The sequence below is a fragment of the Vidua macroura genome, chromosome 5 (genome assembly GCF_024509145.1).
Source record: "Vidua macroura isolate BioBank_ID:100142 chromosome 5, ASM2450914v1, whole genome shotgun sequence".
Taxonomy (NCBI): Eukaryota; Metazoa; Chordata; class Aves; order Passeriformes; family Viduidae; genus Vidua; species Vidua macroura.
The window spans coordinates 24,589,704-24,602,472 of NC_071575.1; the positions used below are offsets into that span (position 1 = coordinate 24,589,704).

Consider the following 12,769-nt stretch of genomic DNA (forward strand, 5'->3'; position numbering starts at 1 on the left):
TATTTAATTTTTCCCCATAAAAATTCTATTAAGTGTGATTTTTTTAAGTGTAAGCATCACTTCAAAGTAAGAATAGGTAATATAAACAGAGCAGAATTACACTTTCTGTCATCACCTCAACTATTAATTTGTCATTTATAATTTTTGTAAGATTAATTCATCCTGCTCTACAGCACCCTTAACTGTATCAGAGGTGGAAAAGGCTTAGCAAATTCCTTATCCCAAATTATTTATAATAATTTTTGATTTCTCTGTGTTCTTCACTAACTTTTTATTTTGCCAGTTTGGCTCACAAAAGTCATAAAAAGCACCAATGTGATACTTCTGCTGCTAAACATTCTTTCCTACAAGTATATACCCACCTAAAATATCTACATATTCACACTTTATTGAAGTTCTTAAGAAACAAAACAAATACAGTTGACAGATAATTTTTCCCACCAGTTTTTAACTAAATCAAAGGCATTGCATTTTATTGTATTTTCCATTCATTAGAATAATTTCATTCCTCTAAGCAGCAACAAAATACCTGCAGAACAAAAAGGACTCTGTCCTGACAAAATCATGCTTCATGTACTCATGTTAAAGAAAAAATGTTTATTCAGATAACTATATAAACAACTAATTATATGAAACTCATACTTTGTAGTGAAATATTTAACTTTGTACATTTAAAAATCAAATGAATGTTCCACTCTTCCTGGTTTACTGGCATTAACCTGACTTATGTTGTGAAAACCCTCACTTTAACAATGATCAAAGACAAAGGACCCAAAACCAACAGACTAAAGCATTATCAATTAAGAGGTAAACTGTCCTTGTTTTTTGCACAGCAGTGAATTCTATACTATTTTTTTTACACTAGAATTTCAAATGCAATTGATATAAATGCTGCATAAGAATTATGGTTCTCTTCATTATTTCCACATAGATAAGTTTCAACAGAATACAGCACATGAAAGTGACAGTGCACGACAGAGTGTATAAATCATATCTTTTCATTTATTACCATTTCTAAGGAATTACTCCAACAGAATTCTATAGAAATCCTGAACAAGGTGAAAAACATAATTCTCAAAAGTGTATAATGATAATAGTTGCCTGATTAAACTAAATCTCATCAGACATGAGTCATAAAATGCTCCACTGAAAGCACACTGGTACTTCATTATATTCTGAACAGCTTCACCTGTAGTCTGACACCTTTCATTGCTTTTGTCAGAATGTGATGGTTCTGTTTCACAGTTTCTTAATCCTTGGAGTCTTAGGGTTGAATATTAAACATGTTTATCAAGACTAAGGACATCAGGAAACAAAATCAAAGTAGAAGAAGCAGCACCACCTGCTGCTGATAATCAAATTGTGTATAAGCTTTCTTTTCTCCCAAATTACTGCAAAGCCACCCAGAATGCTAAACAAAGAGTTTAGTAGCACTTGCTTTCCAGGACAGCCTTTCCATAAGGAGTAACTGTGCTCTCTGTCTTCAGTGTTGGACCTCAGTTGGTATCCTGTCTAAAACTGGGGTTTCCATGATGCAAATCATGAATGTGGATACATGAGTTTCTGATTTCACTACTGAATAATCCTACTATTAACATTTCAAGTCATTATAACCAAACAGTGACAAGTGTTAAGTGTTCATTTACTAGAAACCATTTAAATATCTATTAAACTTCTAACTGGATTTATTCTTTCTTTTTTATTTTCTCGTGCTTACTCATAATACAATGTCACTACTTGATGACAAATAATATTTCATACTGTGTATGTAACATCATTGTGTTGCAGAATCCCCCAAATACCTCAACAATGTCTTTGTTGCGCTATTCCCCCCATCTAGCACTTATAAGCTTTTCTAGTAACAACAAATAAATAAAAAAAATGGAGCTCTTGATATGTACAAATATAAAAAAAAAAAAATCAAGAAGTTTTGCTAGTTTGCAGTTCATGTAATGCCATCTTGACCATTCTCTTCCCCTCTCTCTATGAGCTGTCTAGAACAGTAAACTATGCTCCATAAATAATAGTGTATTCATGCTTTTAAAGGCTTTTATATGCATTTATGGTAGGTAAAGGTTGAAAGAGGTAGTTGACTGATTTTCACTTTTATCTACTTTGATTTCAGTAAAGGGCTTTGTCACTCTGTATACATAAAGGCTAATGCACCCTTTGGTTTGTAGAATGTACTGAAATGTTTGCAACCCTCTTGGTATCAGGTCCAAAATGTGAAGCATTACTGTTAAGAGGGTATCTTTCTAATGTATTTGTATGTATAGTTTACACCTCTGTGAGGTCTAATAAAGGATTATGGTTAATAAAAACTGTGTTGAAAATTCATCATCCATGCAGATTTTGCAGCAATTTGCATTCTTCCTTTCTCTTCCCTGGCATATACATTTCAATTTTCTCTGAATACACCAAAATCAGGACATACCTTAGCAGGGTGATCAGGCTCCATTCATCCTAAAATAGAACTGGCATGGAAAGTGGCTCAAGAGCCTCGATGAAAGGAAGTGTCACCAGATGAAATTATGGAACCTATAGATAAAATTGATAGAAGTGAATGACCAGGAACTGACCATGTTCACACACAGAGGAACACGACTCAACTCTGGTTTACAGAGGTCTCTCAAAAGCTCCTCACTACAACAGAACTAAGTGGTAGTAGCCAATATCTGGCTTGGATCTCTATCACTTCTGTTCTCAAGAACAGAATCTGTGAATAGGTGAATAAATACTATATGAAAAATATGGTATCTTGCAGGAAACGGAAGAAGTTGTTGTGAGGTAAGCTTCAGAAATCTATTGGGAGTTCTTTTTTTTTAAAAAGAACACGAAGCTAATCAAGGAAAAGGTGTTTGTAAATTAGGTCCCTCATCCAAAGTTCTTTAAACACTGAACTGTCGTGGAAAGAGAGGCAAGTTCTTCATGCCTGCACACTGCTGATTAAAAAGCAGACGAGAGACATCAGCAGGAATGTCCAGTTGATGGTGGAGTGGCACCATATGTGAAACCTTGATGCGATCTGTTCTAGTACCCTCAGAGTTCAACCTTTCCCTAAACGAGCAGGAGAAGGGGTGGACAGTAAGAGCATAGTTTATAGGTGATATTAAGGCAATCAGACTGATCAGGCATGATGGTGGTAATCTATGCAGTAGTCAACCTGTCCTTCAATGGTCATGTCCACAGCTCATGGCGCTCTTAGATGGGTGCAGTATTCGCTTTTTTCAGCCACTAAACTCACACACTTTCCTTAATCTTTCTAATATGATTGAGAACAGCCTCACAACACCACAGTGCAGCTCCCTTACCACCCTCCTATGTATCCCATGTGGTCCCAAACATTTGTGTATCTCCATTTGGCTGAAGTGCTTCATAATTCCATCTACTTTAGTTGTGGGAAATGCTCCTCCCTGCCAGTGAACTTCAGTGCTGGAAGGCCTGAGGACAGCCTTACCGTGGCAAAAACTGACAAAAAAAAAATGCCTCTGGCCCAAGTCCCAAAATTGTGAATCTGTGGAGGGTAGGAGTTTCACTGCATGTTGCTTTGTTCTAGCAGGTTTCCCTAGATATTGATTTAAGCCAAAGGGTAAAATGGTTTCCTGGATTGATTACCCCATTTTATCTTTACTCTGACTCCTTGGGTTTTTATCTTGCTGCCATAGTAGACATTCTGGTTTCTAAATGCACAATCTCTAAGTGCACAACCCCTGAAATAATATCCTTCCTACAAAATTCTCTGTATTCAAACATTTACAGGCAATAGTGCTTAAACCCACACTGTTTTATCCTAATACTTGAGCAATTTAGGGAGATTTTGGTTTAAAAAGAATTACTCAGCAATATTCAACAATTTTCATTCTTACATTCACATGACAAGATTCAGTCAACAGAGGTCACAAATGGAGGGTTTGTCAATGCAGCCAAGGAAAAGTGTAAAAATCCATTATTTGTAATCTTAATCACAGTTTTTTAAAGTTGTTAATCATATGTATTGCATTACCACAGGTTTTTAATCTTACATGAACAGCTTGTAAGATGGCAAGCTATGCTAACACAAGCAAAATAAGAACACAGATTGAAGAAACGTACAAGAAATTACTAACAGCTCAGAAAAAAATAAAAAATAACTGTGTTTGGCCTCTTTCTTCAGCTGTGTGCTTCCTCAGACACAGAGAATTTAATTTATAGCAATTTTTATCTAAGATTTGCTGCATATTAACCAAATCTGGATATTGACTTACTTGGAAATCCTCTTATTTATTGCCCTAACTTGAAACAGGTTTTGCATCAAAACTAAAGAAAAAAAAATCAATTTAGAGAACCATTGCTACATGAAGACCAGCAGGACTTGTGGAAGCTTAGTGAAAATTAGAACTAACAACAACAGCAGTTAATAATGTCATGGAAGACATTCTTATTTTATTAGTGCAAAGTTTATACTGAATATACTGAATTGCATATACATGGACAACTTCATTAAGCTATGTGTGGTTTTGTCCTATATTTTCATACAGCTTTACTTGGTTTAAAATACCCTTTATTCTGACATTATTGCCTAAATTTTGGCTCTTACAGCTTTTATCTAAAAAGTGTGTACGAGAGATATAACACGTAAAAATATGATGTGGATTAGTGGTGATTTTAAGCCAATGTTTCATTTCTGTGAAAAGGAGTTACCTCTGAGAAGTGTTTTCCCAACTGAGAGGGTGACAGAGCTATTAACATTCCCCACATGTTGCTCAATGCATCAGCCGTACACAGATTTTCTACCGGCTTTCTGCAAAGAAGTCATTTGTCATCTCTGTATTTTGACAACCAAAACATGGAGAAGAAATTGAACAGATCAGGAAAAGAAGTGTTAGTCAAACTGAGATAAAACAAAGATTAAAGCAGGATTTTCAGATTACCACTGGGCTGGTTTTGTTTGCTTAGGGAGTGCTTGGACTTAATCTTTAATAAAACAACCATTTCAATTAAAATGCACTGTCTTTGTATCAGACTCCAAGCTCTCCAGGACTTGCTTCTCAGCATGTATCATGCATCTCATCTCTCATGCAATGTTTTCACTCTTTTTTGTTTGCTTTTTCCTTCTGTTCCATATACCACCTATTCTTGCTGGTGACATGATCCACTTCACAGGCTGACCTGATCCACATCACATGGTGACCTGATGCAGTAGGGAAAGTGGCAAATGTCTTCCCAGCCCTTGCAACAAAAAAAGCTGGTAAAGTCTACTGATTTGGGCATGCTGAGAGATAAGGTTTGAATGCCATCAGGCTAAACATGGAATGAAATCAGATCTCCCATTGATCCTGCACATCCCTCAATTAGCTCAAAATTTACAGGGGGAGAAGGCAAAGCCACAATGCCAGAATTTTTGGGGTGCCCAGTGTTACACCTTTAAGCATGCCCTCAGCCTCTCATGGCACACAACATAACTATAATCACTTGAAGATATTTTGGGTTCAAAAGCAGATAGAGCAGAGAAAACCAGTTGTTTCCAGCACTAACAGACCACAGAGAAGCTGCCAATTTTTTTTTTTTTTCAGTTTTTCTCTAGGCTTTAGTATTTCAGATACATTTTTCCTTAATTATTTAAGTTTCTGTCAATTTTATTCTAAATAAAATTACAGAGAATCAGTCTCTTACCTGTGTGGGAATTCATATTGTTTTCATTAAAACTACTTGCCTGCAGAATCCCCAATAGAAATGGTATTCATACTGTGCAAGTGGGAGAGTTTTCTTCATTTCACATTCTTCAAACTTTTACTTTCCAAATAGTGCTTTATATTATTGTCTTTCCTGCAGATCTTCATCTGGATATTGTTATCATTGTTGGTACTTCCCAGTTTCAAATATTTTTTTTCTACACATAACTTCTAAAGCCAAATCAGCCAGTAAATTTCTTGGTAATTTAACATGCTGAAAACAATCCTGTACTACTTTAAGCACATACTGTTGTTGTTTAGTAATCAATAAATAAGCAATTGACTTCAGACAAAACACTTCAAGTAGCCTTTTATGTAAATAAATCTTACTATCAAAACATATTTCCTGCTGCTCATGTTTTGTTTAAACAGCATTGATTTTTTTTACCCATCTTTTAAACTTCATTCAAATATTACATATTCTCTGCCATGCTAGCCAGAACCACTGCACCAGTTAATATTAAAACATGCCTTCCCTATACTTAATCTCACTTTCTGCTCTACCTATCCTACCATCCATACTGTTTCAAATCTCAAAATTCAGATAATTTAAGGCTGAACGTGCAGCATGCTAGCAAGGCCTCCAGTGAGTCAAGGAATTTCACCAGCACCTTACAAACTTAGATCTCCTGTAGAAATATGGACACTTCTACTGCCCTCAGAGGTAACCACTGACATCTAGGGTCTTCTTTTTAAATTTTCCAAGTTTACAGCTCGTGTCTTTATATAGCAAGTCTGGCTCTGAATACTCCTGTAATTTTGAGGATAAAGTCAACCCTATTCTGAGACAGACTGGAACTTTCCTGGGCACTAAATAAAGAAAATCTCTGGTTTGAATAATTTCTCTTTTAGTCTTCCTGCATTTCTATTTCCTTTCTAAAAGGAAACAGACTGGTTCTTTAAACTTATTTATTCTAAGCTCCTGTGCAGCAACAGAATTACCAGGATGAAATGTCATCCAAGTCTTGGGCCAAGACTCAGTAAGTTATTTTAATCAGTACATAAATATATACCATAAGTAGGTCCATTAAAACAAAAAAAAACTTTCTCAATAATGAAAGTGATATTGATACAATTATTAAAATTCTTACTCCAGAAATATTTTTCCCTGTAACTTTATTAATATAGATATATTATTTTTTTCCTTCATGAACTCATTATATGCCTCTTGCTACTTCAACAGAAGGCTTTGCAATGACTTTTATTCTTTTTTTAATTTCTCTCTTTTTTCTTCCCTCACTGACATTCTTCAACAATATTTAATATGTGGTACATTTAAACTGTATTTCATTTAAGGATTTTAAATTACTATATGCCTTTCAGATAAATTACAACTTACAAATTTTCAGGCTTCATATATTTCATATAGCTCAAACTTCTTCCCCTGCCAGAGTAAAATTCCCTTGACTAGATTTTGTTTGGCTAGTTTCCATTTATGCTGTCTTACTTTTCTCCTTTCCTTTACTTTCTTCTATTCCATTGTCCAATGGAGAAAAAAAAAAAAAAAAAAAAAAAAAAAAAAAAAAAAAAACCACAAAAAAACAACCCACCCCAAATGCAAATCAACATATTTTTTCTTTGATTTTTGAAGGAGCATTCTCAAAGAGTAAGCTTATTCACTGACTCCTAGCAACACAAAGATTTTTAATTTCCTTACACCTTCTGTTTTATTTATGCAAGTGGATCTTTACTTTTCAGGTAACATTGTTGACTGAGGAGCTGCCACCACCATTTGATGAAGTCAGCTTCCTAGAAAGTGTATATATAATCACATGAAGCTAATACAATATGGAATCATTCAATATTCTGAATTGGAAGGGTCATCGAAGTCCAGCTCCTGGCCCCACATGGGACAGCACCAAGAATCACATCATATGCCTGACAGCATTGATCAAATGCTTCTTGAACTCCAATGACTACTTCCCTGGGGAGCCTGTTCCAGTGTCCCACCACCCTCTGGGTGATAAACTTTTCCTGATATCCAGCCTAAACCTCCTCTGGCAAAACTTCATGGAGTTCCCTCAGGCCCTGTCACTGGATAGAAGAGATCAGTGCCTGCCCCTCCTCTTCCCCTCGTGAGGAAGCTGTAGACCATAAGAAAAGAACATTCTGTAAATGTGTGATTGAATTTTCATCTGAAAGGAATTTTCCAGTACCTTGACAAACTATTGCTTCAGAAAATGACAGTTATTATATGTCCTGTTCTAAAACTATCCTTGCTGGCATTATCTTTAGCATTCATCAGTACTGGAAGCACTTTCCTTTTTACTCTCTGCTCCTTTTTCAACTGTTGTGTTCTGTGCGAACAAGTTTCTTTGTACAAAAAGAATCAGCATTAAACATTCTTTCCCATCCCTCACATTCTAACAATTATCCATCCAGAGAATCTCTCAGAAAATATTTTTCACACTATATGCCTTCTTGTGTGAGAGTAAACCTAGGCCATGAGCAAGTGCTCATGAGCACTCCTCCTTGCAGTTCTTGCTATTTCTTCAAGCTTCCCAGCAGCAAATAAACACAGTAACTTATTTACTTAAAGCTGAAAATTTCCAACTACTATTTTAAAAACCTCCTTCATTACGCCTCTTACATTCCCAAATGTGATAAATTAATTTTTATTTAATTATGGATTGGACAGAACTTCCCAATATCACTCAGCACAATAGTATCAAATACAGGTAAATTGTCCTTGGGAGCTTGAGTAAAAAAATCAGAATCAATCAATGACAACACAGTGCTTTTCCAGTATCTTGTTATTTCTTCCTGACTTGTTATATCAGTTTCTTAAACTCTTTAGAAAAAGCAAGAATCATTAGATGTATGCAGCACATGCTTGTGCAGATGAGAGATTCTCCAGCTGCACAAAAAGCTGAGTGCAATGTGCAATATACGATTTGAAAAGGGTTATCAATCTATCAGTGCAAACAGTGGAACAAACAAATGAAATTTTTATTTGGAATGTCTCTTCCATTCTAAGAAAAAAAATTTCAATATTTGGCTAAAAAGAATCCATGATAATTTATAATAATACAGTTGATTCTTTCCTATCCAGCTTGCCTCCTTACCCAGAAATGTCAATTATTTGCCCAATTTCAGAATGTCCATACAATTAAAGATATGCTGAGGAAGAGAATAAATCTGCAAAATTGATCTTAAACGTTTTGGGAAACTGAAAGGCCAAATGTAAAAGTTAAACCATAACAGCAAATATATAATAATCAATGACAAAAGCCCCTCTAAAACTCTTAGCTTAGAAATGTGTCATGTGGTACCTCAGATTACTGAAGTCTGAACACATTATCAAGGTGATATGCCATATAATTTGAACATAAAAAAGTTGACAGTAACTGGTACAGATAATTATGCTATGAGATCATGGAGGAATAGTTCTTTCTACTTCTGGAACATATCACAGTGTTTTTCAGAAGAAAATGAAGCAGAATTATCTTCTTTTTGCATCAAACAAAAGGGAAAGAATGAATTCTAGCTAATCTGTTAACAATCAGATAATTCACAACAAAACCAAGAGTAGCACTCAAGAATTTCAACACTGGTTTTATATTCACTGTTAAAAGTAAATACTTTGCTGCAACCATTCTATTATTCTAGAGCTGGAAAACAGAGCATCAAGTGTAGGATAGACCTGATGAGAAAGGTACTGACACCAGGAGGAAGTGCTGTCAAGGTGTTTGACACTTATACAATGTCCTTACCCAGTTAAAAGAGATTATCTATCTTTATACATCAAAGCACAATGCCAGCTCACTAATTTAAATCTGTTGCTTATGTCTTTAAGTTTGCATTTAATCATTGCTAATCACTGTTTTAAATAATTTATTTGCTGAAGAAATTAATCTGTGTGCTAAAACACACACATAAAGACAAACCAGGCTTTTCAGAGTAACTTCAAAAAAAAAAAATTAAGCTATTGCATTCATTTGAACATAGTGTTAGAGAAACATATCAGATGTATATATATATATGGAATATATTTATCTCACTTATCCTACAAGTTAAGTATGAAAGTCTCAGCCATTAGAATCTACCAGACTGCAAATTCAGAAGGTGAAGGACAGTAAGCTGCTATCCTAACATTAGCCTAGAAATCATAGTGAAACCACTTAGTGCCATCCTCATATATCAGAGTCCTTCTGAACAGGCCTGTAAACTAAAACAGATACAGTATTCTACAACCATTGCCAATAGTTACCATGCACTAGGTTCAACTTCAATCTGAACTATATACCTATCAATAACAGGTTTATTTTTATTATTCTTCTGTCAAAATAGAGTCTTATTGGTCTCCTGAAAAAAGGGAAATTCAGCTACCAAGAGAAATGGTACGGGGATTTTGTCTCTCTCTAATAATCACTTGAGAAATCTATGTTGATGGGATCAAACAGGAACTTAAATCATGAAAGTAATCAAGTGATACTGAATTAGGAGAAATCAGCAATGGCTACATATTTCTCAACCCTTTCTTTGTCAGTAGGTCTGCACAACAGAGACTATGCTGTCAAAATGGCAAAAACTTAAAAAAAGACAAAAAGCCTGGATGGTTCAAAAAAATAAACCAATGCTTTTTGAATTGCTAACAGAGATCCCTGTTCTGACCACCACCTGGCCTGTAAGATTTAAGAATCTTGTATTATAAGGGAAGCAAGATCTTCAGACAAGCAAGCTGTAACAAGTACACTCTAATTTACCAGCTGATACAAGTTTTCAACTACAATTGAAAAAGAGAATGCTTAAAAAATCATACAGTGAATTCCTTCAGTCTCTGGAGAATAAAACTTTACTCATATAAGACAAAAGACTAACATGCAATTTAAAAATAACTTAGCAAAACCAAATGGAGGCAATTAAAATGTGAATATTCATTTGTATTCCTAATGGCATTCACAGAGGGTTTTTATGCTTAATCAAATGAGATTTGGGCAGTTTTTGAATACAAAAAAGTCAATACACTAAATTTGCATAATTATTTGTCATGCTCTCTGCTCAGAAGAGGACCAAGATTTTGCTTATTTTAAAGGCTTAGTAAAGACATCTCTGTTTACATACTGGGTCAAGAAGAAAGCAGTAAGAATATGGAAGCATATCATTATTGATAGAAGAGAAACATTCACAGAATCATGAAATGCTTTGGGTTGGAAGGGACTTTATAAATCATCTAGTCCCAACCCCCTGCCATAGGCAGGGACACCTTCCATTAGACCAGGATGCTCAAAGCCCCATCCAGTCTGGCCTTGAACGCTTTCAAGGACAGGGCATATCTACAGCTTGTTTGGGCAACCTGCACCTCACCACCCTCACAGGAAAGAACTTTTTCCTAAAATCTAATCTAAATCCACTCTTTTTCATTTTAAGACCATTCATCTCACCTTAAATTCAAGATCTGAAGAAGATCAAATTTATAACTAAGAAATTATAGTCCCAGTTTTCAGATGACTGCCAACTTACACTTGGAAAATATGCTGTGGAATATTTCAAGAATTTAAACTTGTCCTTGTAAAAAATGTTTTGATATAGAAGATCAAGTGTGACTTTTATATATTAGCAAAGCAGCATTTTGACGAGTAACCATTTCTTTCAAACTCCTTATTTCATTGCTCTAGGAGATGCAGAGTTCATCCAGGGCAGAAACTTGAAAAAAGAATGCCAGCTGACCCAGGTACAGCTTTGGGGTAAAACATCTAAATTTGGTTATCTATATAAACAAATACATGCACCTATCTCTATAGAATTTTAGACATCTTGAAACACTGAGCAAGTGATTTCTGGTTTCTGCTAACTTTAGCTTCCAACTTCAGCTTAGCATCTGCTTGATTCACTTCAGAAATGGTGAACGAGTTCAAATGCACAACTAGGTATAACTCTTGAAAATTCTAGTTTTCAGGCCTGGCTCTTAGGCAGTGGAGAAAAATGTCCTCTGAAAGTGTCAAATTTATCCTGCCATAGATGTGATGAGCTATTTTAAATAATAATGCTTCATCTCCCTATTAGCACAAAATCTAGGACTGGGAAATCATAACAAGGCTTCTCATACAGGAATTTAGAACACCTTACCACTCATGTAACATCATGCTATAGATTCAAAATTACAATCCCCTAGAGATAAATTTGTCACATCCTAATACAAAAACATCACAGTAAAGAAAAAAAATGAAGAAGGCTGTTATATTTGGCACATAAATTTCATTAAGCATGGAGAAGTATTCTTCACCTTTAGCAAATTAAATTTACTTAACTATTTATTTCATTTCTAATGGAGCCAATTCATAGTAAAACACACATTCAAAACTAGGGGAGGAAGAATAGAAGATGAAAAGAAAATACAGCAACTTAAGAACCATTAAGGCTTCCACTGGAATGCTGTACTCAGTTTTTGCATCAAAGTCCATAAATGATCTTGAATGGAAAATACCAAAGGGATGCAAAAATAACCACTGGTCCAGGAAACATGACATACAAGAAAACATTAAAAGCTTGGGTTCTTTCAGTCTTGGAAAAAGATGGCAGAGTAAATGAAACACATAAAAAGACTGTTGCCTTCCATTAATTGCATTGTCTGACAGGCAAGTGATATCAATGAATCTATACAGCACAGATGAATTATTAAACATTTAGCAAAATATTGCAGATATGCATAAACTTGAGTTCAAAATCCAAGATTCTGCACATTTCTTTTTAGTTCTTCAAGGAAAATGTTGAAATCTCCTTCTAGTGCAAATTTTGAAATCCTTTATGCACACAGCATTATGCAAGATAATTCACTGGAAATTAGAAATAATCTACCTATAATTTTTTAAATGTTCCTCTAAACTGTAAATGTATGTGACACAGAAATGTTTATTTTACATCTGACTAACAAGAAACTATTTCCTTCATACAAGACTAATAGCTGGTATTTGAAGGAGCTATCGATTTCAGATTAATGCAGTATCCTTTCTATGGCTATATTATTTTAGGTTCTGTCTCTGGAGCAAATTCTCAGCAGATCCTCAGGGTTATGCATGGCCTGCAAAATGTTTGGCTCTCTAAAATAAATTTTTTTC

At 34.9% G+C, this 12,769-nt stretch overlaps 1 protein-coding gene across 17 annotated transcripts in view; it reads right to left on the reverse strand.

Moving 5' to 3' along the window:
• The window catches only part of PARPBP (PARP1 binding protein), a 289,156-nt gene that overhangs the window by 212,684 nt on the left and 63,703 nt on the right, over positions 1–12,769 (reverse strand). For all 17 annotated transcript variants that reach the window (XR_008437136.1, XR_008437137.1, XR_008437132.1 and 14 more), the window contains exon 12: positions 2,435–2,538. The gene's annotated coding sequence lies outside the window, so the exon portion shown is untranslated. The remainder of the gene's footprint in view (positions 1–2,434; positions 2,539–12,769) is intronic.